We start from the raw sequence: 13,340 nt of genomic DNA, 5'->3' as shown, positions 1-13,340 counted from the left end.
TCTTTAGGCATTTATTTCATAGAATCAAAGTGAAATATTCAGCCCATCTGCTTTTTGTGAACAGTTCCATAAAATGTCCATTCCTAGAAGAGATGAAAGAGGGTTTCGCTTTACTTTCTCTGTGATGGAGAAAAGAGAATGGGAGCAGAAAAAAGCATGAGAAAGGGAAATGAAGGCCAGAATCATGAGAATTGGCTACATTATACCTAATGGGTTCTAGTTATTGCCCAACGATTCTTTTTTTTTTTTTAAATCCATTTCCCATTTAGAAAAAAACAGCAGCTCGCTGCCAGCATTATTTGAATTTTATATAAACACGCTCTTTGAGGCTGAAGCAAATCTGACTGGTTTTCAATGTGAAAATAAAGTAAGAAAATTGGTCTTGGTGTTATTTCTAAACAGAACTTGTCTCTAATCCTAATGTAACAGAAACGTATACATAAATCGAATTCATCAAATGAATCTTGGGCTAACAACTAACTGTTCAAAGAACGATATTAACATCACGTGTAGGAAGGCTACATTTTCTAGGACTTGATTTTTTCAGTGATCGAGAATTACTATATTTTGTAAATGGAAATCCCACTACTGAAACCAAAATGCTATAAATAGAATGATGTCATTTGTTTCCAAAGATTATCGATATACTAGAATAATGTGAACATAATAATAATAAGAGCGAGATATTTCAAGGCAAACTTTGGTGGTAAGGTTAGGACAGTAACCCATGAATTATCTCAGGGTAAACTCTACAGCCTCAAGCACCACCGGCAAGTATTCTCAAGGCAAATGGGAAATAGATTAATCTCCTCCCGAATTTTTCTTACTCGTGCAACATTACGAGTTTTAGGAAAAAATGATGAAAATAGTAGCTTTGTAATAAGGCATAGAAATAACACATTATAGGTTTATGTTACTTTCTTTAAATTCCATAGTATTTTACATTCTTTTTCTTTTTTATTAACTGATATTTCTTAAGGTCTTATATTTATGATTTTTTTAGTTATCTTTATTTTTTGATTACAGTAATATTGACGTTCAATATTATTTTATATTAGTTTCAGATGAACAGCACAACGGTCAGACATTTATAAAATTTATGTAGTGATCCTCCCGATTAGTCTAGTATCCACCAGGCACTGTACAGTTTTTATATTACTGATTATATTTCCTATGTTGCACTTTACATCCCTGTGACTATTTTGTAACTACCAATTTATAATTTATTCTTAACAAACAAAACCTTGACTTTATCATTTAGCCTTAAAAAGGAAGGAGATTCTGTCACATGCTACAACGTGGATGAAACTTGAAGACATTCTGCTAAGTGAAATAAGCCAGTTGCAAAAGGACAAATACTGTATGATTCCACTAAAATGAAGTGGCTGGAGTAGTCGAACTCATAGAGACAGAAAGTAGAATGTTAATTGCTAGGGACTGGGGGAGGGGGAATGGGGAGTTATTCTTTAATGGGTGCAGCAGTTCAGTTTAGGAACATGAAAAAGTTTTGAAGATGGATGGTGGTGACAGTCGGACAACAATACAAATGTAGATAACACCACTGAAGTGTGCCCTTAAAAGTGGTTAAAATTGTAAATTTTGTTATCTATATTTCATCAAATACACACACACACAAAGAATGGGGAAAAATCCTGTTTATTCGCCTTGAAACTGCAGTAGCTGGCACTATTGGCAAGAACCTTGGACAGACTGGGTGTGTAGGATAGTGCTCTTGATGGTATTGGGAGAAGGAAAAAAATCTGAATATGAAGTGATTTAAAAGAAACATTTAGGTAAAGCTGAAGGCTGAAAATATTCACAAAAATAAAATCCTACTCTGTATTTAGTAACAATGAAGTGTTCTCTCAAGATGATCTATGAGAACTCCCATTCCTGCATATTCCTTATGAAAAATGTTGTTTTCTCTATGAAATTTTATTCATTTTCCTGGTAGGGAAGCAGTACAGTGGCAGAAAGAAGTCTGGACCCTGGAGCCAGACTATCTGAAACTGAATGCTGGCTCCTTCCACTTTGAGGAATTTATGCTCTTAGCGCTTTGCTTTCATCTGGAAATTAGGGACAATACCAATAGCACCTACTTATAGAGTTGTGAAGTTTAAATACATAAAGCACTATGAAGAGTTTCTGGCAGAAAGTAAGTACAATATAAATGTTAGCAATGATTCTGGCTCCTTCTTCACACGCCCAACAAAAGCAGTGGTGCTCATAGTGTGCTTTGGGCACTCCTGGAGATAGAGCCCTGAGACCTTTTAGGGGGTCTGTGACGTCAGAACTATTTTCCGTAATAAGACTTTTTTTTTTCACTCACACTTTCTCACAAGTACATGGCAGAATTTTCCAGTGGCTACTATATGACATTTGCTATTACAACAGATTGAAAGCAGAAGCAGAGATGAGAGTCCAGTTATCATCTAATCTGTTAAGTCAGACACTAAAGAGACTCGAAAAAATCTCTTCTAATACCATTTTCCTCACACAAAAAATTTTGAGGTTTGGGAACTATAGTTTTCATTAAAACGTTATTTATCTTTACCAGCAATAGTTTTGTGAAAAAATAAAATATTTAAAATTTTTCTCAGTTTTAATTTCTACTATGGTAAATATAGAAGATACTATTTACATGAAACAAAAGTCTTTTGGAGTCCTCAGTAATTTTTTTGGCTGTGAGACCAAAACGTTTGAGAACCACTTTCCTATTATGATATATTATAGTGTATGTATCAATCTCTTCAAGTTGACTGGAAACGTTTGTGGACAACAATATTATTTTACTTTTTTTTTCTTCTTCTTCTTCTCTCTTTTATTTCCCCAGGTATTGACTGACAGCCTTTTTAACGTACCAAACAATCAACAAAGGGAATGAAGCTAACATCTATTAGCAACTGTGATTTATTCAGGGTAAGCACTGGGCTCATACTTCCATTTAACCCTTCCAAGTTTCTAGAATTATCCCTATTAAATACATGTGGGACACTTAGAGATGTTAAATAACTTACACAAGGCATAAATAGTTAATAAGAGAAAATGCCAGGACTCAGCTCCCATCTGCCTGCTTTTAGAGTCCAAGTTCTCTTAACCATGTTAAAGAGTGGGAAAATGTAGAGCAATTAGAAAAGCTATGATTAGGCAAGACAAATTACTCGTAAAACATGGTTCCAGTGGTATCTATCAAGTACCTAGTTTACCTTTGCTAGAGGTTCGTGATTATGGATTTCTCTTGGATATACACGGTATAACTGGAAACAATTTTTATTTGGTTTAACACAGAGTATAAGGTCAATTGCTTAACCAGAATGTACGGCTTCTGCCACCTAAGGAGGTGGAAAAGTTGTCCCTCCTACTACCTCAGATCTCTGAGGGAAATAGTGAGACCAATTTTAAAGTATAACATTATAAAAGCAATACAACAATATTATGAACATTTGAAAAAGAAAAAGATAATTCTACCACTCAAACTCAAAAAATTTTTGTGTACTTCCTTCAATTTTTTATTTGAAAAAATTTTAAACATAACTTTATTATGCTCGAAACTTTGTCTTATGTTTCTTTTCTTTTAACCACTACATCACACATATTTTTCATATGATTGCTTGGATTTCATCATCATCATTTTGAAATAGCAGCATATATTCTATCAATTGGCTATTAACTATAGTTAATTCTTTTCATTTGTGAAAGTTATGTTCTATAAAGTTACCGTGAACACTGAAATAGTGAATACTGAACCACAGCTCCTAAAAGAAAAACAATTTCCTGGTCAAATCATTTTTGTCAACTGATCAATACATTTTCTTGTTTTATGTGTGCTTCTGTTTAAAGATATTTTATTTAATATGCATTTACTTAATAATTCATTAACATTAAACTCACAGCCAACAGCACAATAACTCATGCCTAAATAAAGCATATTTTCTCTGTACAGCAAATCACATAGAAATACTAGGTAGCATAGAAATACTAGGCAGCATTTCAGCATTAGACTTGGTTTAAGAAAAAAAAAACAATGGAGAAATTGCCAACAAAAAGCACAAAAATGTAAAATGCAGAGCACTAAATTGACTTCCAGAAAGACATTTGTTTACAATATGAGAGTTACCTTGTTCCATCTCATCTGGGAATGTGTACTTTATGAAACTCGAATTTTTCATTGCTCTGCACATGTCTACAAGTTACCATAAAAGTATTGATTTTATCTATTGCAAATATTGCTTTTAGGGTTAAAAAAATTTTAGCGAGTAGGTGAATTCACAAATACAAAATCTGCAAATAATGGGTATCAACTGTATTTCCCTAACATTGAAGAGTTAGGCTATTTCTTTTTCTTTCTATTAAAACAATGCTATGATTAATACGTTTATGCACAAAACTTTTTCCTCCTTTAGGAACTACTGAGATAGTTATAATTTTGATAGAACCTACTTATTGCAGTAGTTCTTGGAGGGGTTCCTGTCAATTCTTCAGATCTTTGCTACTTGTAAAGTGTGGTCCAAGGACCAGCAGCATTAGCATCACACCTCGGAGCTAATTAGACATGTTGACAAAAATCACCCCAGACTAAGTGAATCAGAAGCTGGCTTTTAACAAAATCCTCAGGTAATTCCTGTGCACATTAAAAGTCTGAAAAGCTCTGCTATAAATAAAATATTCTCAAACTTTTAGTATGCATCAGGATAACCTAGTCAGCTGGTTAAAACATACATGCCTGGGCCGCACACCCAGCATTTCTGGATTGCAGCCTGAGAATCTGCATTTCGACCAAGTTCCCAGGTGATGCTGATGCTCCTGGTCCTTGGCCCACACTTTGGGAACCATTGCATAAGCTGGTTCATGGCTAAGTCTCTTTGCAAGATTAGTGTTTTTAAACTGCCAACACATTTTTTTTTGGTGGAATGGTGGGAAAAAATAATCAATTTACAGCTCATTAAAAGAAATCCTCACAATGAGGCCAGTTTTTGTGGAGGCAGTTTAGCTAGCCGGGATGGTTAGATCTAGTCATGGCTGGTGGGGGAAGGCCAATATGGATGGGTTGACAGAGAAACAGAAATAGAGATAAAAATCTTTTTTCTCTCATTATTTAGGCACACTCAATAAAAGAATCTATCATTCATATAGTTTTTCACAAACTACATTTTATGAATTACATACAAAAATAGGAGAATCTGAAGAATCTGGTAAGAAGTGTCAAAGAAACACTTTTTTTTTTTTCACTTTTCAGTTTCCTGTGATAATATACAGCAGTGAAAGAATACGTCAAAAAACAAGGCCCTAAAGCTCAGTTTCCGGGACTTTGGCAACTCCTCAGCTGAGACCACCCAGGAATAAACCGGAGGGTATTTCTGTTGGAATATGGAGCCTGGAGACTAGAGTTTCCTCACCCTGCAACTTCAGGTCCAGCATGCAGGCAATTCCAGCGCACAGCTATTCTCCAGAGTAAAGATATTTTGGGGTACAAACCATATGCATTTCAGGTAAATTATAACTACGGTTTCATACTACCCATGAGCTTGGTGAACTATTTTCACAAGTAGACATTATTTTCTTTTTTGACCTGAATAGGTACGCCCTTGGAGTAACCCTCTTTGCCTTGCCCTAGGGGACCTTATGCTCTGCACTAATAAGGAGGTTCTCTTGGTCATTCCTCTTTTTTCTAGACGTGGTACAAGGCTTTTAGAATTTGGGTGGTTAGTTGTTCTTTGTTTTCGAAACTATTCCATGGCCTTTCAAATAGCAGGAAAAAGACAAAAGCAATTTATAAAACAATCTATGGCAAAAGCAGTTTGACTCTAAGAAAAGCCAGTATCAAAAGCATAAAGTTCAATTAAAGGAAATTCTTATCATTGTAGATAACCTTCTGATCAAAGGAGAGCAGGTGATGGGGAGTAAGCGCTATTTCCGTGTTATGGCAGAAGCCCTAATTGGAGAAAAGATCATTATAGAAAACATAAAGGATTATGTGACTGTTTTACTTTCTGAAAGAAATCTACTCTGTTCTCCAGGTCTCTGAGAATACGTAAGAATTAGATTAGGGCCTAGCTTTGATCATTAACCCAAGCAGTATAAAGCAAATGTTCAGTTATTTTTGATTAGACAAACAGATGGAAGGGGTTCTGTTCAAAATTGGCCAGAAATAGGAGGGGGAGGATGAGGCGAGGGGAGAACCTGGCAAAGCAGTAAAATTTCCTTTCAAATTGGCTCTTGACCATAGCAGCTGCAAAATCAGGTGGGTATTTCCCAGGAGTTTCTATGTTTAGCAAAGGTTTTAAATGGGTCTGTAATTTAGGTCTAGAAAGTAGTGACTAGAAATAACCAAAGGTATGTTGCATCTGTTTCTTAGTGTGCATATGTATTTGAATTTGTTATGTGAGAGGAAATAATTGGTGAGTAATTAGTAAAATGCTTAATCTCACTTTAATCAAAAGATTATTTTCCCTGGAAAAAGCAATCATGGCTTTGTATTTTGGTGGGCTTGATCTCACTATTCTCAATTATCCATGCCTGCAGATAGCCTAATGTGTCCCATTAAAGGCAGACAGGCCAGCTACTAGAAATGCAGGCACAGTGCCTCAGGGGTAATAAAAAGCCTCAGTAGGCTTATTTTGCAAATTGAGCCCTCTTTTGTAATAGCTACTGTGACAGCCCTTCTTAGGACCCTAAGAGTCTTTTTTCAGTCTGGGTCCCAGATCCTCTCTCTTTGGTTTAAGGTGGAAACTGCTGCCCTGTCTGCCACCTGCCTGACCCCATGAGCCATCAGTTCAGCCACGGTCTCCCTCGGCTCTGCCACCCTTTTTTTTTCTATCATTTTTCTCCAGTCCTTTGTCTTTGGCTATTTCCTAAGCCCTTCAACCTCAGAATCTAAAATTTCACTAACATTCCCTCCCAGTACTGCTCAATTCTACTATAACCCCTAGTCCTTGCATTCACAGTATAAATTAGCACACTGAAGACAATTACCATCTGTCAGTGGGAAGTTCTACGTTGTTTTTTCTCAATTTTTTTAAACAATTAAAATTGCAATTTTCTACACATTTTCTTAGGATTGCCCTGCAATATATGACTGCTTTTTGCAAGATGTTTTTAGCACACTGTTACATATGTAAGTATTGTTACTAAATGGAATTAAACGAAATTATCATAGATGTTAGGACTAGCATTAGCCTTCTCTGCTTGACTATTATACAAATAAAAAACAGATATAAAAATAATTACAGACTGATGAACATAAAAATTAAAAGGAGATTTTCTGTTTTGTAATTTCAAAAATTTATTTTTTTGACAATATCTGCAAAGTTAAAACACCAATCCATCAAGGAATTTATCTGAAGAGTTCTGAAAAGAATAATTTTCAAAAGCTAGCAACTCTCATACAAAATAGCAAAATCTTATTTTTTCAGAGACTGGTTATACCATTCACATATTTAATGGGTCATTTTCTTATTTACTACAGTCTTTCACCCTTCATCACACTTCAGCCTGAGTTAGCAAATGACAGAAGGTGGTAAGAGATGCATAGAAAAAGCCAATACGATGAATTTTGTTTCTTAAGAGAATTAATAAAAGTCACATCAAGAAAAAGGCTATAACACACAACCAAACCGAGGTTATTAGTCTATCTATTGCCACATCCTCTATTAGCCCAGACCACCAAATCACTAGTCTAATGAAAACTCTCTCTTGACTACAAAGAACAATGGCCAAAACAGGTGACATTTATAATGGGCATGTCTAAAGATGGCAAGGTCAGATCTCATCAGGACTCTTTCTTGCTTATGAAGAAGTCCCTGGGCAAGTCTGAAAGTGATATAACCTTTCTACATCTCACCTGGATATATCCACCTGAAACACTTCTGACCCTTGTGCCTCTTTCTCAGTAGTAGCAGCAGCCCATGGGGATTAAACTTCTACGAAGGTACTATGAAAGAACTGGAGATTTTAATCAGATTGTCTTAGAAATTGTCACTTGCCTATTTGATTTTGGTAATAACCAGTTCCAAGAATCCTACCATTTTAGTGTTAGAAAGGACATTTGTGATCACTAAAAGTAATTTCTCTCATATGTTGAAACCAAAGACGAGGAAAAATTTTAAAAAGCTGAGAGAATTGTCTTGCCAAGGATGACCTAACACTGCTACACAGGCCCTTTTAGTCTTAGTCTAATTCTTTTCCTATTGCATCACTGTGCCTTACAATTAGGTAAAGAGATGTGTTGATTTTATCCATTTTTAATGTAAGTAATTTTCTAGATAAAGAAGATGAGTAAATGGTTATATAATAGAATTTCATTATTTAAAACTTTATTATACACAAAGGGTTCAATTCACCCTCTTTTCAAGGTAGTATATGTGAAATCTGCTAAAGTGTAAAAACAAAAGAAATTTAAGTGCCTCCTGTATTGCCTACACTGGTGATCCTCTGCCCAATTCATCTGGGAACTAGACACACCCACCTCATTAACTATTACTCACTGTGCAGTGATTCTCAGTAGTGACTTTATGGAAGGACACCCTCACACGTAAACACACCTCCACCAACATTAGTATCTATCCTAATAGGGTAGTTGAAAAAAGTCTCCCAAACACCATCTCTGCTTTGGCCTTCATCCAGTGAAAAAAATCACTAATACGAAAAAATGGTATCACACAATAAAAACTGTTTATGGAGTGTCTACTCTGTGCCAGGCTTTGGGCGTAAAGTGGTAAACAAAAAGTTAATCCTAAATATGCACTTTGAGTTCTAGTACTTAGAACACACTCTCTTTACATATACAAAGTGCCTAGCTTGGTCAACCACCAGCCCGTTGATTTGACGGTTCCTTGGTCTCTTTGAGTAATCTGTATCTGCACAAAGGCCTACAATGAAAAAAATCTCTCTTTGACTTTACCCCACGCCCAGCACTCTCTATTCTCCTCCCACCTTTACTTTTCTCCTTAACATTTATCACCCTCTAAACAAAATATACATATTTATTGTTTGTCTTCCCCAATAAAATAAGCACCCAAGAGAGCAAAAATTTTTGTCTGTGTTTTCCACTGCTGTGTACCCAGTACATAGAACACAGAGTAAATACTCAATAAATATTTGTTGATTGAGTGAATGCCAACACTTCTAGTCCTGCCGACTCTATTTAATATACCCTCTTTTCCATCATGGTCTCCCCACTATTTCCTTCAATCATTCTCACATGCCCAATATATTGGCCCTCTATCTTAGAATCTTTCCTGCCAGCTACATCTAGACAGAATATAACCAGCGTGGGCTCCATGATTAGCTATCACAAGATAATGTTCATTTGCCACCACCCTCTTATCTTCTACTGCACCTGCTATGCCAACATGTATCTCTATATTACCCCCTCTATCCAACTTATCTTACTCTTCATCCAGGCCAGAGCATTGCTAGAGAGGATCTTAGAGTCATGCTGGACTGGACCAATAACAATTCCTGGAATCAATGCTCCAAATCCATGGTACATATAAGAGAGAGAATGAACTTAAGAATTAGAGCTGGGTTTGAAAACTGGTTATAAATGCGCACTACCTGGTGTCTTTGGCTGAGTCAGCCACATTTCTGAGTCTGTATTCTCATCTGTAAAATGGGGATAACAGTACCTACTTCATACCATGAGGATTATATTTTAAATGAAATAATGTATGTGAAAGCTCCTAGCAGATTTGTAGGTATGTAGAAGGTGATTAATAAATGTTAACTCATTCTCTTCCTTTAATTTAACATATTTCACTAAACCTCCAATGATGTCTTCACTTTTTAAAAGTAATTGAGTCCTACTTAGCAAGAAAATCCACGGTTTCTGGTATGCATCTTCTTAATTTTCCTCTCTTCCTGCCTTTCCTTATCAGAATTCTATGTCTTCACTCATCCTCTCTCCTGATTCAGAAATAGTGTCCTTCTTCTTCTCTAAGATTAACCATCTATACATGCCAATTGTTATCAACCCTGGCTGCACATTAGAATCACCTGGGAGCTTTAAAAAATACAGATGTCTGGGCCCCATCACAGATGAATGAACTATGAATCTCTGGAAGTAGAAGCATGGCATCACTATTTTTTTTTTAAAGTTCCCTGGTGTGATGCCAAGACAATTCAACAAGGGGAAAGAACAGTCTTTGCAACAAATATTGCTGGAATTGAATATCTTCCTTCAAGAGAATGAAATTGAACCCATGCACAAGAAGGAACTCAAAATGGACCACAGACGTAAATGTAAGAGCTAACACTGTAAAATTCTTAGAAAACAGAGTAGTAAATCTTCATAACTTGGGTTATGCAAAGCCTTCTTAGATATGATACCAAAAGCACAAGCAATAAAAGAAAAAAAAAAAACAGATAAATTGAACTTCATCAAAATAAAAAATTGTTGCTGCAAACAACATCAAGAAAGTGAAAAGACAACCCAGAGAATGAAATGAAATATTTGCAAGTCATATATTTGATTAAGAATTTGTGTCCAGAATATATAAAGGACACTTAAACTCAATAATACAAAGATAAATAACCTAATTTTTTAAATAGGCAAAAAGATCTGAATAGAAATTTCTCCAAAGAAGAAATACAGATAGACAATAAGCACATATTGATAAGATGCTCAACATCATTAGCCATTAGGAAAATGTATATGAAAGCCACAAAGATAATACTACTTCAATCTCACTATGATGGCTCTAATCAAAAAGAAAAATAATAACAAGTGTTGATGAGGATGTGGAGAAATGGAAACCCTCAAACATTGCTGTTGGGAATGTAAAATGGTACAGCTGCTTTTGGAAAACTGTTTGACATTTCCTGAAAAATTTAAACATATGATCCAGCAATTGCATTGCTAGGTATATAACCAAGAGAAATGAGAACATGTTCACACAAAAACTTGTTGACAGATTTACATAGCAGCATTATTCATAAGAGCTAAAAAGTAGAAACTACTCAAATGTCCATCAATTGATGAATGGATAAATAAAATGTGGTATATTTGTACAATGGAATATTCCTTGGTAATAAAAGAAACGAAATACTGATACATTCTACAACATAGGTAAACTTTGAAAACCTCATGCTAAGTAAAAGAAGCTAGTTGCAAAAAAAATATCATATGATTTAATTTAGATGAAATAATCAGAACAGGCAGAGCTATATATAGAGGGCTGGGGGTTTGAGGGGAAATGAGGAGTGACTGCTAATGTGTAATGGGGTTTCTTTTCACAACAATGAACATGTTCCAAAATTGATTCTATGAACATACTAAAAACCACTGAAGAGGGGGGAGAGAGAGAGAGAGAGAGAGAGAGAGAGAGAGAGAGAGAGAGAGAGAGAGAGAGGAAGTTCCCTAGGTAATTCTAATCTCAAAGTCTATTTACACAAACCAGTTTCTGAACCACAACACTATATGTAGTATGGCAACTTACTTTCTAGATTCCTTAGGTGTAAAGATGGCATCTTTTAAATCTTTCTGTCCCCCATTTCCTTAAGGAATAATACCCAACACAGAGCAGGGGTGAGATATCTTTAAATTTTTTCTTAAAGTAAAAGAGTGTTCTTGGGGAATGTTGTTTATTTTAATTAAAATCCCAAGAGTCAGGCTGGCACCTGGCAGAATTGGTCATCTTGGCTATCTTGATTCATTTGAACTCTCCAAGCAATTAACGTAGCTGTAGCACATAGAGAGAGGGTAGGTAGACAGTGCAAACCAAACTGACCGGTTCTGCCATCCAAAGTATGGTTGTTCCCTCAGATACTAGTGGATGTGGCCTCTGGCCCTTAGGAACCATTCTTTTGACAATTCCCCAGGACATGGCTCTGGCTTAACTGACTTTGTTTACTAAATAAATTAATTCCTACTTCTGGAGTAGCTTCAATTTTTAAACAGAAAGCCATCTATTGACAGTCACTGATACACAGGATTTTATTGTTTGATATTAAACAATTAAGAGTTATTGTTTTTTTCACCCCACAAGTACGCTATACATGAAAATAAATATAATCTAGAATACAGCCACTAGAAGCGGGGAGAGAGGGAGGTTCCACAAGCACTCTGTGCCTTAAAGGGATAGTTTTACTTTACTAAATCTGAAGTGCAGACTGTGTTTCTTTCATGGAAACAAAGCTCTCTCTTGGCAAAATGTACATAAAAAACAGTCTAGTGAACATTTCTTAAGATGAATTTGATTATTAAACACATTTAAAAAATCCCAAGAATTCAGTCTTTTGTTCTGGCAGTGACCTAGTAGACCTCAACAGTTTAAAACAACTTTGAAATTGCTACTTCCAACAAAGTTGCTGAAGATAAACACACACAAAAAAAACCCTTAAGTAAATCTAGATGTTTACAAATATAGGGAACCGTGTTATTGTTTAACCCAGCAAATAAAACACAGCAAAATACAAAACCACAGTTGTCTGAATATAGGACGACAATCTGGTTTAGAATCAGGCAGTTTTCCCTTCTATAACTCCAGTGAGTTCAAATGCACTCAGAAACACAAAATGAGTGAGGGCGATGCCAAGATGAGAAACAAAAGAAAATGCTAAATCCTCAGGTAATGTTGAAATGTAATGACTTGACAGATAGAAGATTCATTAGTAAGAAAATCCAAAAGATATCATTAGAGCCATAATTCAGAAGCCTTGTTTCATGAGAAAAGATTAAACATGAAATTTTCCAAACTAAGTACTGATTGCACAAAATGAATGTGACAAGGCTGGATAACAAGAAATAAGTCATTTTGCTTTCTCTCTCACTGGAAAGAACAACCAGATACATGCTGCCAACTAGAATATAAATTGCTCAAAGTAAGGCAGTTGGAAATGCTATTACATTATTTGGGTTGAGGAGCTGCCCAGGGGCAGAATATGTCACAATGTCACATCCCTCTTCTTTTCTATCACAATTTTCACCAGAATAAATTTTCACCAGAAAAATTCAATCACAAAAACTTTTTGTTAAAACTCCACGCAAACTATCAAACCAACTTAATACATGGAAAATACCAGAACTTGTCCATGTTTCCCAAACACCATGTAATAAATTATTTTCAGGATCAGCAAAATATTCGTGTGTATTTCTACACAATATAATTAGGAAATATATTAAGAAATCACTTCTCAGTTTTCATTAGGGGATATTAAAAATCAGAATTAAAGGATAATTCCCCTTTTGCCTCTGGTGCAGGCTTTAAGTTTTTTAAACTATAAATAAATGGTGTAACATGACATAAAAAGCTACAAATATGTATAAATACCACCACTACAGCTTCTATTAAAAAAAAAAAAACAACACAGCTTTGGGGAAAAAATGGTTGGACGAGTATTCA

At 35.4% G+C, this 13,340-nt stretch overlaps 1 protein-coding gene across 7 annotated transcripts in view; it reads right to left on the bottom strand.

The window, feature by feature from the left end:
* The window catches only part of MAP3K13 (mitogen-activated protein kinase kinase kinase 13), a 137,839-nt gene that overhangs the window by 69,258 nt on the left and 55,241 nt on the right, over positions 1-13,340 (bottom strand). The window lies entirely within an intron of this gene.

This window comes from Rousettus aegyptiacus, unplaced genomic scaffold, assembly GCF_014176215.1.
Source record: "Rousettus aegyptiacus isolate mRouAeg1 unplaced genomic scaffold, mRouAeg1.p scaffold_m13_p_4, whole genome shotgun sequence".
Classification (NCBI taxonomy): domain Eukaryota; kingdom Metazoa; phylum Chordata; class Mammalia; order Chiroptera; family Pteropodidae; genus Rousettus; species Rousettus aegyptiacus.
Note: the sequence above shows the minus strand (reverse complement) of the source record. Positions and strands in the feature narration are given on the sequence as shown.